Here is a 17,379-nt window from a genome sequence, read left to right as displayed (position 1 = left end):
ACTCCTCTATCTCCGCGAGCTGCGGGTCCACCTCCACCGGCGGTGGGTGCGGCTTTGGAGGCATTGTGCAATGGGCTAGGGTTCAGTGATGAGTGAAATGGGAGACACGGGGGAGTACTATTTATAGAGGGCGTTTAGGCGGGAAATCTCCACGCTGGGCGTCGTGGAGGGAAAATGTCAAGTGCGGCGTCGTGGCGGGAACATATCCCGCGCAGCGTCGTGGCGGGAAAATGTCCAGCGCGGCGTCTTGGCGGAAACCCGCGCAGCGTCGTGGCGGGAAATGTCCAGCGCGGCGTCGTGGCGGGAACATATCCCGCGCGGCGTCGTGGCGGAAACCCGCGCAGCGTCGTGGCGGGAACTCGATCCCGCGCGAAAGAGAGAAAAAAGGCGGGAAGAATGCAAAATTTTCAGCCAAAATTGGGGTCTTTTGCACCGGTTCGTGGCTGGAACCGGTGCAAAAGACTCTTTTGCACCGGTTCCAGCCACGAACCGGTGCAAAAGACCCCAATTACTTAATCGCGCGCGCCCTCCTTCTTCCCCATTCGCGCGAGGAGTTTTGGACGCCGGCAGGCTGCCAAAATCGCGCCCGCCCGCCCGCCCGCCGCCCGCCCGCCGCCCGCCCGCCGTCCGCGCCCGCCCGCGCCGTCGCCCGCCGCCGGCCGCGCCCGCCCGCCGTCGCCCGCCCGCGCCCGCCGCCCGCCGCCCGCGCCGCGCCTGCTCCTCCTCTTCCTCCTCCACACCGCGCCGTCGCCCGCCGTCGCCGCTCGCGCCCGCCGTCGCCCGCCCGCGCCCGCCGTCGCCCGCCCGCCCGCCGTCGCCCGCCCGCGCCGCGCCCTGCTCCTCCTCTTCCTCCTCCACACCGCGCCCGTCGCCCCGCCGTCGCCCGCCGCCGCCCGCCCGCCGTCGCCCGCCGTCGCCGCCCGCCCGCCGTCGCCCGCCGCCGCCGCCCGCCCGCCGTCGCCCGTCCGCCGCCGCACGCCCTCGAGGTGAGCAGCGCCGCCCGCCCCTGCCCCCTCCTTTTTTTTTAGTTAGTTTTTAGTTAGGAAAATTTAGTTAGAAATTTTAGTTAGGAAAATTTAGTTAGAAATTTAGTTAGAAATTTTAGTTAGGAAATTTAGTTAGAAATTTTAGTTAGGAAATTTTAGTATTGTTAGAAATTTTAGTTAGGAAATTGTTAGAAATTTTAGTTAGAAAAAATTTAGTGTGTTAGAAAAAAGTTAGTGTGTTAGATGTGTTAGGAAATTTTAGTTAGAAAAAATTTAGTGTGTTAGATGTGTTAGGAAATTTTAGTATGTGTTAGATTTTAAATATGTGTTAGAAAAAATTAGATGAAATATGTAAGTACTTTATTTTAGATGTGTTAGAAAAAAATTAGATGGAATATGTCAGTACTATATTAGTATGTGTTAGAAAATTTTTAATTACTTTGATTCATATTCATAAGTACTTTATTCAAATTCAATATTATATTTGTTAGTTTGCATACGATGCCGCGGCCTCCGCGTCCTGGAGCTAGGACAGTTTTAGAGGAGATGCAGCAGATGGGGGAAGTCCGGGACTGGGCTCCGCCGGGGTGGCACTGGGAGGTGTTATCTTCCGGGGCGCGCACCTTGGTGCGGAATCCGGGTCCCGTCGTCGACCCGGATATTCTCTGGTGGAGGTCTTATGGGCCACGTTCGTTTCAGAGGGAGCCGGCCCCGCCGGAGGAGGTAGCTCAGCGCATTGAAGCGGAGGACCAGCACGTTCGCCGTTACATGTATGCGTTAGACAACATGTATAGGGGCGGATGGAGCGTTATGCAGGGATCTCATGTTAGCTATGCTCCCGTTGTTGTTCCGTGGCTTTGGGGGCACACCAGTGCGACTCGGGACCCGGTCGGCGCCCTCTAGGACCCGGTCTGCGCGGTTGAGTGTTTGTAGTAGTGATTGATGTATTATCGATCTATGTATGCATGTAACTGCACTATCTGCTTTCAGCACTATTATTGATCATGTATTGAGCATTATTCTTAATTACTTGTAAGTCTTTGCAGAAACTTGTAAGTCTTTGCAGAATCTAGCTTCGTTGTGTTTATAGCATTAGAATAACTTTTAAGTCTTTGCAGAAACTATGGAAAGAGACCTAGAACAAGAATACCTCGTCGAGGAGATTATCCGTGATGATGACGATATCACCTCTCTTTACCTAAACCAATCCGGCGAGGGAGACGAGCGAACCCGAGGAGATGGCTCCGATGAGGAAGATGATCAAGACCACCGTGGAGACGGCTCCGGTGAGGGAGAAGGTGACGACTGCGAGGGAGAAGCTCACCACGTCGAGGTGTATATATATTAATTAACCAAGCCTACAGATATGTGCATATACATATATTAACGTTGTTTCTTCTTTTAGACCTCCCAATCAACACACTCTACTGGCAGAACTAAACGAGGCGCGGCCAGAAAGATGGAAGACCATGAAAGGTGCATCATCACGGAAATCGCTATAGACGGCGAACCGATTTCTCCCAAGGATCACGCAAAAAAGTTTGTAAGTCAATGCGGAGTTATTGTTAGGGACACCATCCCGATCACCACTCAAGAATGGAAGAAACCTGCAAAGGAGGACGAAGGAGTTACTTACGTCGATACGAGATCCAAAAATCTGATGTTTAGGAAACTCATGGTAAATTTCACATTTCCGGAGCCAGCTGACTCTGATAGTGATAATAAAAGGCCAGACCCTGAGGATCCCGAGCTGAATAGCATACAACGAAGAGTCAAGAAGTGGGCTCTTAAGAAGATGGCAACGCAGTTCAACGACTACAAGAAGAAATTGGACAACTCCTTTGTCAAGAAAAAGAAGACTCCAGATTTCAAGGGCCCCTATGAGAAGATAAAAGACCACTGGGAGGCATTTGTGAAGTACAAGACATCGGAGAGGGCAAAGACAAGGTCAGACACCAACAAGAAAAATGCTGCTAATAAGATGTACTTCCATACCATGGGGCGAGGAGGCTACAAGGCTGGCAGACCTAAGTGGGAGAAATGGGAGAATGACCTAATTAAGAACGGGATCCAGCCAGAGGTACGGAAATGGAACCAGCGGTCAAGGGATTGGTTTTACGCGCATGGGGGCACGTTGGACGCACAAGGGTTCTGCATATATACACAAAGACATCGGGAAAACCCACTTCCCATCGAAGCCTTTAGAAATGCTGCAAAGGAAGTTGAAGAGGGGAAGTTCCGTCCCGAAAGAGAGAAGGACCAGCTCACACGCGCCCTTGGGAATCCTGAACACCCAGGACGAACACGAACCATACCAGGTGGCAAGCCGTGGTGTATTGGGTTTCCTGCAGAAACGAAGAAATATCCCGATAGAAGCCGTCAGAGGCAAAAGGATGTGGTTCAAGAACGCGTTGCTAAGCTAGAGGAGCAAGTGAGGATGATAATGTCGAGGCTCGAGTCCACGGTCACCCAACCTCAACCTAATCCGCGGATAGAAGAAGTTGCATTCGATGCTACCGGCCAGGGATCTCAGCGGAAGAGCAGCGTGGCTTCCACGGAGCTGCCTGGTGATGATGCAGATGTGGATCCGCAGATGGCTCCTCCCTCCCCTGTGGATCCGCAGATGCCTTCTGATCTCTACCCTGTGGACTTTATCACAGAGTCGACACCTTGTGAGCTACATTTCCAAACGATGGGCTACTTAACGCTCAAGGCGGCGATCGGCTATGTCTTACCGCCGGTACCTGATCAAAGATATCACTTCAAGCCGGTTCCACCTGGATACGCTGTTGCCGGGGTGGATCAAGTTATGGATGGGTATGGGCCGCTGAGGCTTGACCACCCTGCCGGTGAAGGGGATTTGCTAGAGCTGGGAGAGGCCAAGAACACTACAGTTCTATGGCGAAAGGAATTCATTGTGATTCCGGGTTGGAAGGCGCCAACAAGGTCTCCACCGAGCCAGCATTCTCCACCGATGCAGCCGTCTCCAGTGCGTGAGCCTTCCCCGCCGGCGCGTGAGCCATCTCCGCCGCCGCGTGAGCCTTCCCCGCCGGCGCGTGAGCCTTCCCCGCCGGCGCGTGAGCCATCTCCGCCGCCGCGTGAGCCTTCTCCGCCGCCCAAGTATAAGAGGAAAATTAGGCGGGCCGCTACGACACAGCTGAGTCGTAACAAATCACCGAGACGCAAAGAAGAGCCCCTCCCAAGAGTGCCTAAGGTTCCTCCCAAGAGACCTTATGACTATACAGTTGAGGAAAATGCCAAGATCGTAGCTGAACAGCACAAGCAACAAATGTTGAAACTTAAAAAGCCCCAGCTTGAGCCGGAGCCAGCTATATCTCTGGAAAAGAAGTTGAAACTGCTGAAGAACCTTCATCAACCTGAGCCAAGTCTTTCATCGAACTATGACCGGTCTATTCGCAAGTCAAATGTGTTAGCAAAAGAGCGGTGGGAAAAAAGTAAGGTAGATGGGAAACCAGTTCCCCAGCTTGGAGCCCAGAAAAACTCGTGCCCCCCGCTCCAAGTGTATCCCGATGTCCTAGCGTGCCTTGAGCCAACGATGGTAAAACTATACAAAGATGAGGCAGATGCGGCCGGTATGAGTATTCCTGAGTACTTAAGCCGCATCGAATTCATGGCCACGGACGATGTCCAATTAGCATACCATTACACATACGGGGAACCTCTTGTCAGAGCTGCGGAGTTGCCTAATCTATCAACACAGCTGCGAAGACTACATCATTGGTACTTGGATGCATGTAAGGACGGCTAGAACTGGATCATGGTGGCAATAAGAGATGAGCACTACGGGTGAACTGACGTGATGAACATCGAATTTTGTGAATTATTTCAGTTATTCAACCAAGACGCCCTCGACAAATCTCTGCTGAGTGCATACTGTCTGTAAGTATTATTTATGTAATTAAGTCTCTACCGCGACTCGTCCATTATTGCTAGCATATAACCATACTCTCCTTTGTATTATGCGAATGAAGATTCGCGAATGCCGCAAGGGGCAAATCTATGATCTTGGGTTCGTTGACCCATATACCGTGAATGGGTATACTGTCGACAACTCTCCCAAGGACACGGAGAATAACTTGGTATATGTCTTAAGGAAAAACTCATACAAAAGGGCAATACTATTTCCTTACAACTTCGCGTGAGTGTTACTGTCTTCACACATTAAATCTTTTTCGCTTACTCCATGTGTTAAGTGTAATTGATGAGTTATGCATATATATGTGTGTCCGCAGGTTTCACTATATCCTGCTAGTCATTGAACCCGACACCGGGATAGTAGAAGTCATGGACTCGAAGAGTAAACCCCTTGAGGCGTGGGGGGACATGGCTGATATCCTCCTCAAGGCTTGGAAACGGTTCACCAACAAGTCTCCGGGTTTAAAGAATAAAGAACTTCGAATAAAACATGTACCGGTAAGTACTACTGGCTAGGCCGCGCATCTCTTTGATTGTAGTTTCAATACCATTATTATCATCCTTGATTATATATATATTATTTTGATTGAACTTTGTTCTCGTAAAGTGCTTGAGGCAGGAGGACGGGAATAATTTATGCGGGTTCTACGTTTGCGAGTTCATCCGCCAGAATACCCACCATAAGAGGGACATTTTGGAACAACTTGATGTAAGTAATTAAACAACATTCATGGCTTTATTTTATCGATCACCTTGTGTTTCATTCACATACACACATATATATATACTGACCATCGTACCTTCTTCAAATTATTAGATCGAACGGTTGCGGGACGGTCTTCTAGCAACAGAGCGTGTACGAGCAATTCAAGAAGAACTGGCGGGGTTCTTACTTGAGCAAGTCATAGCTCCAGATGGAGAACACTATGTGGACAACCGCCAATATCAATGTTGATGTAGACATATATATATATGCATGAACGTGTGTCACTTTGATCGATATATGTAATACAATGGTTTCCTATATATATATATGTGAATTGTCTGCATTAATATTATACCGTATTTCGAATGGGGCAGAGTCTCTGCCGCGGCATCGTTTTAGTGCAATTCCCTGCCGCGGCAGGGAAGGGCACTAAAATGCTGCCGCGGCCCAACCCTTTTGCACCGGTTCGTCTCCCCCGCCGAGCGCCCCACAGCCGGCCACGTGGAGACCCCTTTAGCACCGGTTCGTAAGAGAACCGGTGCAAAAGGGGGGGGCCTTTTGCACCGGATGGTTTGCACCGGTTGGCCATCCGGTGCATATGGCCTTTAAAAACCGGTGCAAAAGGCCATATTTCCACTAGTGATACCAGAGCAAACAATGCACAGCATAGAGGTACAATGCTACAAAACGGGATACTATACCTTGCCGAGATGTTGTTTGCAACCATGTACTAACAAAGAGGGGTTACGTTTTACTCATTGTAAGATTAGTACTTACTACAGTTCAACTCCCCAAAGGATTTCCCCCGATGCCTTCTATTCTCAAAGCACTTTGACATGCATGCACTAGGAACCACTATTTAGCATTGAAAAAAATGTAGTATTGATACATAATTGTAGAGTCATTTAGCTTATCTTTGTTATGTAATTAAACCCTAGGTATTATATTGATTTTAAGGCACAATACGCCAAATTCACACTACAAAGATTCATCACATAACAAGTGAAGGGTATATATAAATGGGCCAATGTTGATATGGGTATGGTAGAAGGGCAAGCGGGTGAAGAAAGAGTGTATACATGTTCCATCATCATTGATGGGAGCTTTTCTTTTCTAATGGTAGAAAATAAACATAAACACTATGTTCCAATCCAAAAATAAAATTAGAAACTGAAGTTACAAAATATGTCAGGAGTTAAACGACAGACTTACCACTAAAGGTTTCTCAAGAAGATAATTCAATAAGATTCGATGAACTACATTTGAGGAAAAACTTTCCTCATGGCCTTAAATCATCAGGTTTTCCTATACGAATTGCACACAAGCTTACAATATGACATAAGTAATAAGAGAGTTGTTTGATTTTCATGTGATAACACAACTAATGTCTTGAGAAACACACAACAAGGTAATCATTTTTCTTAAAACTAAATGATGGATTCATTGCATTCTAGAAAAGTATATATATTTTGTTAAAGAGATGTAGGACAATAAAATAGTTGGACAGCAACACATTGTCTCGAGTAAGATATATCTGAATTCCTCCACCCCAGTCCCATTGTTTCTTGGGTCATGAGATTATGTATCCACATTGCATGGAAATCAATGGACCTTGATGTGAATGCCGAAGTTATTGGACATGTCAAATTCATCATAGGATCTCTACTGTGCATTCCAGTCCTGTATGGCCATTCCAATTCATTTCTTTTCCAAGTTTTTAAATATTTCTTTTGTAAGAAACCTATCTATTCTACTGCAGAAAACAAGGAATGGATAGCTAAGTATGGGTGCACAAATCAGGAAGAAGACGAAGTGCAAATATAGTGGAAGCCACCAGCCTGGGAACATGTTAGATGTCAGCCAGGGGCATTTAGATATACCATCTTACAGTAGCTACTAAGGAGTAAAGGACCCATTAGTGTAGAGTGCTTTCGAGAATTCATGATAAGATGTTATGAAAACATACTCCTTTCCGAAATGGGGACCAGAGCCCCAGCCAGATGTTATGAAAATGTATGAATGAAAAGGTGAATGTTTCCTTTGGATGAAGTGTCGACATGAACATTCCGAGAAAAAAATGTGGCTAATACCTATGCAACTCGAAAAATGTAGGATATGTCAAAATGATGGTCCATATGTGCAAAAAAAAATTTTGCGAGTGATCTGCATAATTTATCCTGTGATGCACAGTAAAAAATAGTGATATATTGTGTCGCCGAGTACTTTTTTAGATAATGAAGACGCTAGTTCGTATTATGACTTCTCCAGGTTGTAGGGGAACCCACTGAACTTGACCGCACTGATCTACTTGACACCTTGCAAGATTACCTACACGGGTGAGGTTGAAGGAGGTGGCCTGTCAACACCTGGATTTTTAAGTCCAGATGCCTATTATGTCGTACATCGCAATCCCAGGAATATTGTTTTTGCGAGACATAATAGTAAGTAGCATAGAGTCATCATTTATTACAACAGATACTTGTCTTACAACCATAGATCACATGATCCAATATTACACAAATAGATTGTTCAACAACACAAATAGTAGCGGAAGCGAAGTAGTAGTGGACTATCTATTCCACAGGCAACGCTTGACGCTAGAAGACGATCCTAGTTATCGTAGACGTCCTGCTGTCCGTCATCCTGATACTGTTGCTCTCCTTCAAAGTCTGGCATTTGAATAGCCAGGGCAAAGCCATGAGTACTTTAAAGTACTCGCAAACTAATACTAATGTAATTACTTATTGAGTGGAGTAAGGGGGTGCTAAGCTCTAGGTTTATTTGAATAAAGCCAAGTTTTAATTTGATAAACATTTAGTAAGCCTTATCATTTGCTAGACTAACTCAAGTGAGAACATTAGTATCATTCCCACAAATCATGGTGATTCAAGTCCATACCACCTTTCAATTCATCATTCCTTTTTAAGATCAAATTCTGATAACGGAGATAGTATGGCCTTTCCAATCGTCCGTAACCGTGGACACGGCTATTCGAATAGGTTTAACACTCTGCAGAGGTTGTACTCTTATGCCACAACTTTTGATTACATCCGTCGAGGATAACCCCGAATCATCGCAACTCAGTACGCAGATCATCAACGATACCTTTCACTTATATATGTTAGTATAGGCACCTCTTCCCATGAGCTTGGCTTCCCGGTGAAAACCAACAGTTAACCCGGGAAATGCACAGGGCTTGGGTCGTACATTCACCTCATATTCACATCATTTCACATTTAACGGAGGCAGCCTCGGCGTAACCCCTATGATGCTTATTTAGAGGGAACCCATACTAAAATACACAAGTTTCTAGTTAAACCCTACCCATAATCAGGTATTGTGGGGGTACTTGTATAATTGGAAGGGTATCGCATTCAAACCCAATCATCAGTTTTCATTTAAATTCACCAAGTCAACCATGTCACCTTCCACTTCACATTCTTTCGAAGTCATTTCACTTCACCATGTTCCCATCTAGAGTAGTCAATTTTATTTAATTAGCACTAGCAACTATTTCATGAGGGGTGCTATCTAGCTTTGATTTGTTCTAAGCTAACTTTAAATATTGTTCTACTCTAGACCAAGTGAATCATAAATCAAAAGTACTTTGAAATAAATGAGCAAAAATAAAGGTAAGGTAAAAACATGGGATAGGTAAGACATAAAATAAAGTGTGATGGTGCCTTGCTCTTGTAGAGCTATGCACTTGGTGTTTAGCAAGGATTAGCTTGCCTTGAGCAGGGTAGTTGTCAAAGTTCTCCTCCTCTCCTTGGGAGTAGGCTTCCTCCTCTTGATACTCCTCGTTACTAGCGTCTATATACGAATACGGGGTATAAATACCAAACCAAGCTTACATACTAGACTAAAACACACCAAAGATTAACACACTAATCCTAGCATCATATCAATCATGGCATGGTGGATTACTTGGTTGGTTCTTAGTTAAGAGAAAAATAAGTTCCTCTCATTATAATTATTTCTTTAATTTGCTATTTAGATCTTTAGAGAAAATAATTTTCTCTCATTAAATCTTAATAAGATTTAATCTCCTCAAATAATAATCAGGTATGAAATATAAGTTGACCAAGGTCAACATTCCATATCTATTATATGGGAGTATAATTTAAATGAAGTGCTACACTTCACACAATTTAAGACTAACATTTAAATGATTTAAAATCTCTAAGTAATACAATCAGAGGTTCATTAGCTTAGGGTCATTTCCTCTGGTTTTATTGCTTAGGATCAAAATTTAAATGAGAGAGTAGCTCTCATACTATTTATAGAATTTGAATTCCAAGATTTAATTGCACTAGAAATGACTACATAGCCATTATTTTGATCTAGTCCATGATCATAAAAACAACCTGTCTATATTATTGCATAATCAATTAGAGGACATCAATTGTGATTTATTAGAGTTGGAAACAATTCAAAATCAATTATGGTTGAATTTTAAATAAAGTTTCAATTTGCAAAAGTCCCTGTCTTGTTATTTTTATCAGTTTAATTCTTATTTGAATTTGGAGATGGGGCCAGTGGCATTGGATAGATAATTTCATTAGCTATCCATCGGTATAAAGTTTGCTAGATTTGGAATTGTAGATTTCAAACTATTCAAATTTTACTAAAGCATCAGCAGGGTATTTGAATTATTAATAAATCTAATTTTGAATGTTTAGGCTAGGCGGGAAACGATACTGGGCCGAAACGGGTTTAAATAACACAGCGGAGCCGAACGAGCATCTGGTGCACTTGGGCCGCCCTGACGAGGTGGGGGCCACCCGTCAGTGGCTATTAAACTAGCGAAACGGTACGCGTGATGTGCACCGTTGGATTAGAGAGAGATCGAGCGGTCGGTGATCGTCGTCGTCTCCGACGAGATCCCGACGCGCTAGCGGCGTGACCAGGGGGTCGGAGGGAGTACCAGGCCGCCGGCGAGGGAGGGCAAGCTGCTCAGTGAAGTGGAAGTAGATGAGGAAGTCCCTGGTACATCGGCGGAGCTCGGCGAGGCTCCAGTCGATGTCGATGTTCCGTGCGCTCCAGCGGCTACGAGCTCGCAATTGGAGCTGCTCCGGCGAGGTGGTGTGGAATTGATGGGTGGAGAAGAGGCAGAGATGAGAGGGGAGCAGGTTGTGTGGAGAAATGGAGCTCAGAGCTCCTCTATTTATAGCGGAGGGAGGAGTGCCGCGGGTGCTGCGAAGGGGCGTCCATGGCGCGGCGTCTACGGTGAACGAAAGGGAAAGGCGAGGACGGCTATGTGTAGGCGTCATCCTGGCGATGCTCAACGTGCAGCGGTCGCAGAGAAAAGGCGACAGGATCGATCGAGAGCTTGAATGGAGTGCGGCAGTACGTGCGGGATGATTTCGACGAGGACGACGGAGACGGTGCAGGGGCAGGCTATGGAGCTTGTCTAGCGTGTAGAGGGTGGCGAGGAGATGCTCGACGCAGGCGTGGCCTTTGCAGGGGAGGATGAAGGTGCTCGAGCGCGCGACGTACTGGCGCGTCCAGAGCGCGCTCACCGCGTCGGCTGGCATGCACTGGCAGATTTTGGACGCGCGCGTTCTGGCCAATGCCATGCCTTGGCGAGGCTCCGCCGTGCATGGTGGGGTTCCTCGTGCAGCAGAGATGCTCTAGGACAAGGAGATGGGTTGAGAGGGAGGCCAGAGAGAGATTGGCCAAAGGTGGCCGGCATGGTACGGTGTGGTGCTCCTCTCCTCATTTCTCCACTTTAATTGACCAGGGCAAGGACGAGTCTTGATGCAGGGGATGCAGAGGGAGCTGATGATCACGAGTTAAAGTCGGTTTAGGCCAAAATCCATCGTGTAATAGGGTGTAGCAAGATTCTGGAAAGTTGTCTGCAAGGTGTTCGGAGAAATGGCCGCAAGAAGATTTTTGATGAATTTTGGATTTCTTTTTGGTACAACTCAATCATATAATTATTGTGTTAGAATGGTGGTGGTGGTGTTCATTTTGGAGTTGAATTGCAAAGTTTCAAATTTGGGGTCATCTTCACTTTGTTTCAACATCACCACTTGTCAAATCCATTCTGGTCAACCTGGTCAAAGTTAGCCATGGTGGTCAACATGAAAGTTGTTCACCTTGACAAGGTCTTGGATGACATGGCAAGGGTTTACCAAGTTTAGTTTAAGAAAAGATAAAACCAGGGGGGTAAAGTAGGGAATATTTTATAAAAGTCACTTTTGACCATTATCACATGTATGTAGGTTTTGAGATTTGCTTTGGTTTGATTCTTGTTTCTTTGATGCATTTGTGTTTGTTTATCATATATAAACATTCTACAAGCAAGAGATCAAGCAAAGGTGGCCTTTGGTGAAGATTTGCAATTTGGCCTAAGTTGTATGTGGGTGAGAATTGGGTTTTTCTCTATTTCTTCTATTCTTCTCAAATTAGGGTTACGTGATCTTAGTTTAGGGTTTAATAGCAAGTGATCAACATACTAACACTCATCATGGCAATTGCACAAAAGAAAAACACTATTATGCATGAAACTATATGTGGCACTATATGCATAGAAAAAGTTTTTGTTTGTTGCAAAATTTGAGTTTGGGAAATTTTCTTTCTTGATTTTATTATTGTTGAAACTTGGGATGTTACAAACCCTTCCCCCTTACAAAAGATCTCGTCCCGAGATCTGAGAGAAAACTAGGTACTAAAGAGATCTGGGTACTCAGTCTTCATGAAGTCTTCTCTCTCCCAAGTGGCTTCTTCTTCGGTGTGGTTACTCCATTGGATCTTCAGAAACTTGATACTCTTGGTGCGGGTGGTTCTGAAAGCTTCTTCCAAGATGCGAATAGGTACTTCGCGGTATGTCAGATCTGAGTTGATATCCACAGCTCGATGATCGATGTTCTTGAAAACCTCGGTCTTCTCAGGTACCTCTAAGCATTTCCAGAGTAACGAGATGTGAAACACATTGTGCACCGCTGGCATTTCTTCCGGTAACTCCAGTTGATAGGATACTTCTCCTCGGCGACTCAGGGCTTTGAAGGGTCCGACATATCGGGGTGCAAGCTTTCCTCTAAGTTGGAATCTCTGCATTCCTTTAAGGGGGGACACTTTGAGATATACGAAATCTCTGATCTCGAAGGTCATCTCTCGGCGTCTCTTGTCGGCGTAGCTCTTCTGTCTGGATTGGGATGTCTTGAGGTACTCGCGGATCTTGTGAACCTTCTCTTCAGCTTCTCGGAGAATATCTGGTCCAAAGACTTGACTCTCTCCGACTTCCGACCAATTCAGAGGAGTACGCCACTTCCTTCCGTACAGTGCTTCAAAGGGGGCCATCTGCAAGCTGGCTTGATAGCTGTTGTTGTATGAGAATTCTGCGTACGGCAAGCAGTCTTCCCACTTGGATCCATACTCTAGCACACATGCTCTCAACATATCTTCCAGTATCTGGTTGACTCGTTCAGTCTGTCCATCTGTCTGCGGGTGATAGGCTGTGCTGAAATTCAGACGAGTTCCGAGTCCTTCATGTACTTTCTGCCAGAATCTGGAGGTGAATTGGGATCCTCTATCGGATACTATCGAATTCGGGGTTCCGTGCAAGCTGACTATCCTTGAGATATATAACTCTGCGAGTCTTCGTCCTTGATAGGTGGTATTGACGGGGATGAAGTGGGCGACTTTGGTCAGTCTGTCGACCACTACCCAGATGGAATCATTCCCTTTACTAGATTTGGGCAGTCCGGTGATGAAGTCCATTCCTACGGAATCCCACTTCCATTCGGGAATCTGTAGGGGTTGCAACAGTCATGCGGGGCGTTGATGTTCTGCTTTGACTCTTTGACAGATGTCGCATTTGGTGATGTAGCTTCCAATTTCTCTCTTCATTCCATGCCACGAAAATTGTTCCTTCAAATCTTGGTACATCTTGGTTCCTCCGGGATGAATGGAGTAAAGGGTGTCATGGGCTTCTTTCAGAATAACTTTCTTCAACTCTGAGTTCGACGACACGCAAAGGCGTCCGTTGTACCATAGCACTCCTTCTTCATCTGCGGTGAATCCCGGTGCTTTTCCAGCAGCTATTTGGCTCTTTATCCCATCAATGCTAGCATTTCCTTTCTGAGCTTCCTTGATCTGACTAATCAGGGTGGGTTGGAGTTCAATGCTGGCTAGATATCCTTCGCTAACCAGTTCAAGTCTAAACTGTTCAAACTCTTGAAACATGCTAGGTTGCTCAATTGCTAACATGGAGTTTAACTGACACGGCAGTCTACTCAGAGCATCCGCTACCACATTGGCCTTGCCGGGGTGATAGTGGATTTCCATATCGTAATCCTTGATTAACTCTATCCATCTGCGCTGCCTCATATTTAGCTCCTTCTGGGTGAAGATATACTTCAAGCTCTTGTGATCCGAGTAAACCTCGCATCGATTACCCATGAGGTAATGACGCCATACTTTCAGTGCTAAAACCACAGCTGCTAGCTCTAAGTCATGGGTTGGATAGTTCTGCTCATGCTGCTTCAGCTGTCTTGACATGTAAGATATCACTTTGCCTTCTTGCATCAGCACACATCCAAGACCAATCTTGGAGGCATCACAGTACACATCAAATGGCTTGGTGATGTCCGGCATAACCAGTATTGGGGCTGATGTCAATCTACTCTTGAGCTGTTGAAAGCTCTCTTCACACTTGTCAGTCCATTCGAACTTCTTGTCCTTCTTCAATAACTGAGTCATCGGTCTTGCTATGCTCGAGAATCCTTCAACGAACCGGTGGTAATATCCCGCCAATCCGAGAAATGCACGGACTTCGGTCTGAGTGGTTGGGGCTTTCCATTCTTCAACGGTCTTGATTTTTGAGGGGTCAACGGCAATTCCTCCGGCAGACAAGATATGACCCAGGAATCCTACTTCCTTCAACCAGAATTCACACTTGCTGAACTTGGCATACAACTGATGCTCCCGAAGGGTATCTAGGACCACTTCCAAATGTTGCTCATGTTCTTCTTCGGATTTGGAGTAGATGAGGATGTCGTCGATGAAGACAACGACAAACTTATCCAGGAAGTTCATAAAGATCTTATTCATGAGATTCATGAAATAAGCGGGGGCATTGGTCAATACAAATGACATGACATTGTACTCATACAATCCATATCTGGTGGTAAAAGCAGTTTTGGGGATGTCGGTGGCACGAATCTTCAGTTGATGGTATCCTGTCCTCAGATCAATCTTCGAGAACACTTTGGCACCGGTCAGTTGGTCAAACAGATCTTCAATCTTGGGCAACGGATACTTGTTCTTGATGGTGACATCGTTAAGCTTACGATAGTCCGTAACCAAACGAGTGGCACCGTCCTTCTTATCCACAAACAAAACTGGTGATCTCCAAGGCGACGCACTTGGTCGAATCAGACCTTTGAATAGCATATCATCCAATTGCTTCTTCAGTTCCACTAACTCTACCGGGTTCATGCTATAGGCTCTCTGGGCTATAGGTCCGGTTCCAGGGATTAACTCGATGATAAACTCGATATCCCGATCTGGGGGCATACCGGGTAGATCATCTGGAAACACATCGGGGTATCGATAAACGACCCTGATCTGATCCAAGGTGGGTTTGGCTAGACTTTGGTTGCAGGTAAACTTTCTGGGCAGTCTTTCAGATATGTGCTCGACTATTATTCCGGTGCTACTAGTCATGGTGATGGCCTTCTTGGCACAATCAATCAGTCCATGATGTTTCGCCATCCAGTCCATACCCAGGACTACTTCCAAACCTTTGGCTCCCAGAACAATCAAATTTGCATAAAATTCTATTTCATGAATTCTGATAGGCACATCTTTGCAAATTTTTCTAGCTTTAGTTGTTGACCCAGGTATTTGAACTATCATGACATGCTTCAAACTGACGGGTTGAATCTTACTAGTGCATGCAAAATCTTCGGTAACAAACGAATGCGATGCTCCAGAATCAAACAGCACTCTTGCAGGTATTGAGTTAACAGAGAACATACCCAGCACAACATCTGGGGCTTCCTAAGCTTCTTCCGCATTCATGTGATAGAGGCGGCCGTTGCGGTTGTTCGGGTTGTTGGGGGTGAACTTCTTGTTGTTGGTGACACGGCGTTGCTGCTGAGTAGGGCCAGAGGTGTTGGCGGCAGTCTTGGCGAGCTTCTTGGGGCACTCGTAGGAGAAGTGCCCCGCCACTCCGCACTCGTAGCAGTTGAAGGTGGACTTGTCCTTGGGGGTGATGGGAATGGCGTTGCTTCCGGTCCTTGGAGCGGTGTCTGAGTTGTTGTTGTGATGGTTGGGGGCTCGGGGCGGAGCGTGGTTGAAGTTGTTGTAGTTGTTGTAGTTGTTGTTGTGGCCTACTGGCCTGGGGTTTCCTCCACTCCGGTTCTGATAACCCGGACGTGAATTCTGCATCGGGGGCTTGTTGTTTCTTAGGGCGAACCCTCCACTTGAGCTGGGGCGATACTTGTGGTTATTGCTGGGCCCACTCTGATTCATGATGCGGCGCTTGCGGTTCTCATTGGCTTGGTGTATCTTCCCCTCCATCTGAATGGAGGAGTCAACGAGGGCTTCCAAGTTAGCAAAAGGGATGTTGATCAGCACAGTCTGCATCTCATCGTGCAGTCCATTCAGAAACCTCTCCTTCCTCTTCTCGGTGGTATCCGTCTCATCCGGGGCGTACCTTGACAGAGTGAGGAATCTGTCACGGTATTCTACCACGCTCAGTCGACCTTGCTTGAGTTCCCTGAACTCGTCCCTCATCTTCTTGATCAGGCCCGGGGGCACATGATACTTACTAAACTTGAGCTTGAAATCTTCCCAAGTCATCATCTACCCCGCATTCAATGCGCGGGCACTTGTCCACCAAGCACGTGCAGGTCCTGCCAGATAGTGAGTGGCGAACAACACCTTCTCGTTGTCCTCAACTCCGGCAACCTCAAGATTGTTCTCCATGGTTTGGAGCCAATCATCAGCATCGAGGGTTTCCTCCGTCTTGCTAAACACCGGTGGGTTGGTGTTCTGGAAGTTCTTCAGCTTTGACCCTGGGTGGTCGTGGTTTCTGTGGCCTTGATTGCCCTGAGCAATCTGTTGAAGTGTAGCTAAGTTGGCTTGCCGTTCAGCTCTCTCAACCTCTCTATCAGCCAACATCTGTTGCAACATCTGCATCATCGCCTCCTGAGTCATGTTGCGAGTTGGAGGTGCCATCTGAATAGGGATATGGATCATGAGACGAGAGGGAAATTTCTATGGCTCATTTTGGATAAAATTTCACAAAGTTTAAAACTTGATTCATAAAATAATAATATTACACACACAAACATAGTCATGAAGGTAGCAAATATGACAAGCCAACAATCCGGAGGGTTTGAAGAACCCTTTCAACAATCTACGATACATGGGGCGGATACAAAGGACCGATACATATCACGGAACGCAAGTGCTCAGACGGGACTACTCTCCATCGATGTTGATCGGGTAGACGTTGTCTATCCCGGCTGCAAGGTGCTCGTGGCCATCCTTGTAGGGGTGGAAGTCTAGGTCGTCGTCTTCCTCCTCCTCGTAGTCGTCGTCGTTGCTCATGTAGGAGTAGCCGTCCCCCTGGATGTTCTCCCCCTCACCTTCTCCCTCCAGTTCCTTGATCTGCTCGGCTTGGGTCTCGATGGTCGCCTTCAGTGTGGCGATCCTGGCCTTGAGGCGGTTGATGGAGTAGTCCTTCTTCAGGTTGAGGCGGCGGAGAGTCCGGCGCTCCCCGGCGATGACCTTGAT

At 46.4% G+C, this 17,379-nt stretch overlaps 1 long non-coding RNA gene across 1 annotated transcript; it reads left to right on the top strand.

The window, feature by feature from the left end:
- Window positions 1–5,010: 5,010 nt before the first annotated feature.
- LOC139830815 (uncharacterized) lies at window positions 5,011–5,628 on the top strand. The gene is made up of 3 exons (XR_011744296.1): window positions 5,011–5,145; window positions 5,240–5,420; window positions 5,530–5,628. It is a non-coding gene; the product is annotated as an uncharacterized lncRNA (long non-coding RNA).
- Window positions 5,629–17,379: the final 11,751 nt, after the last annotated feature.

This window comes from Lolium perenne, chromosome 4 (assembly GCF_019359855.2).
Source record: "Lolium perenne isolate Kyuss_39 chromosome 4, Kyuss_2.0, whole genome shotgun sequence".
Lineage (NCBI taxonomy): Eukaryota > Viridiplantae > Streptophyta > Magnoliopsida > Poales > Poaceae > Lolium > Lolium perenne.
The sequence above is the reverse complement of the archived record's forward strand: the minus strand, read 5'-3'. Positions and strand labels throughout refer to the sequence as shown.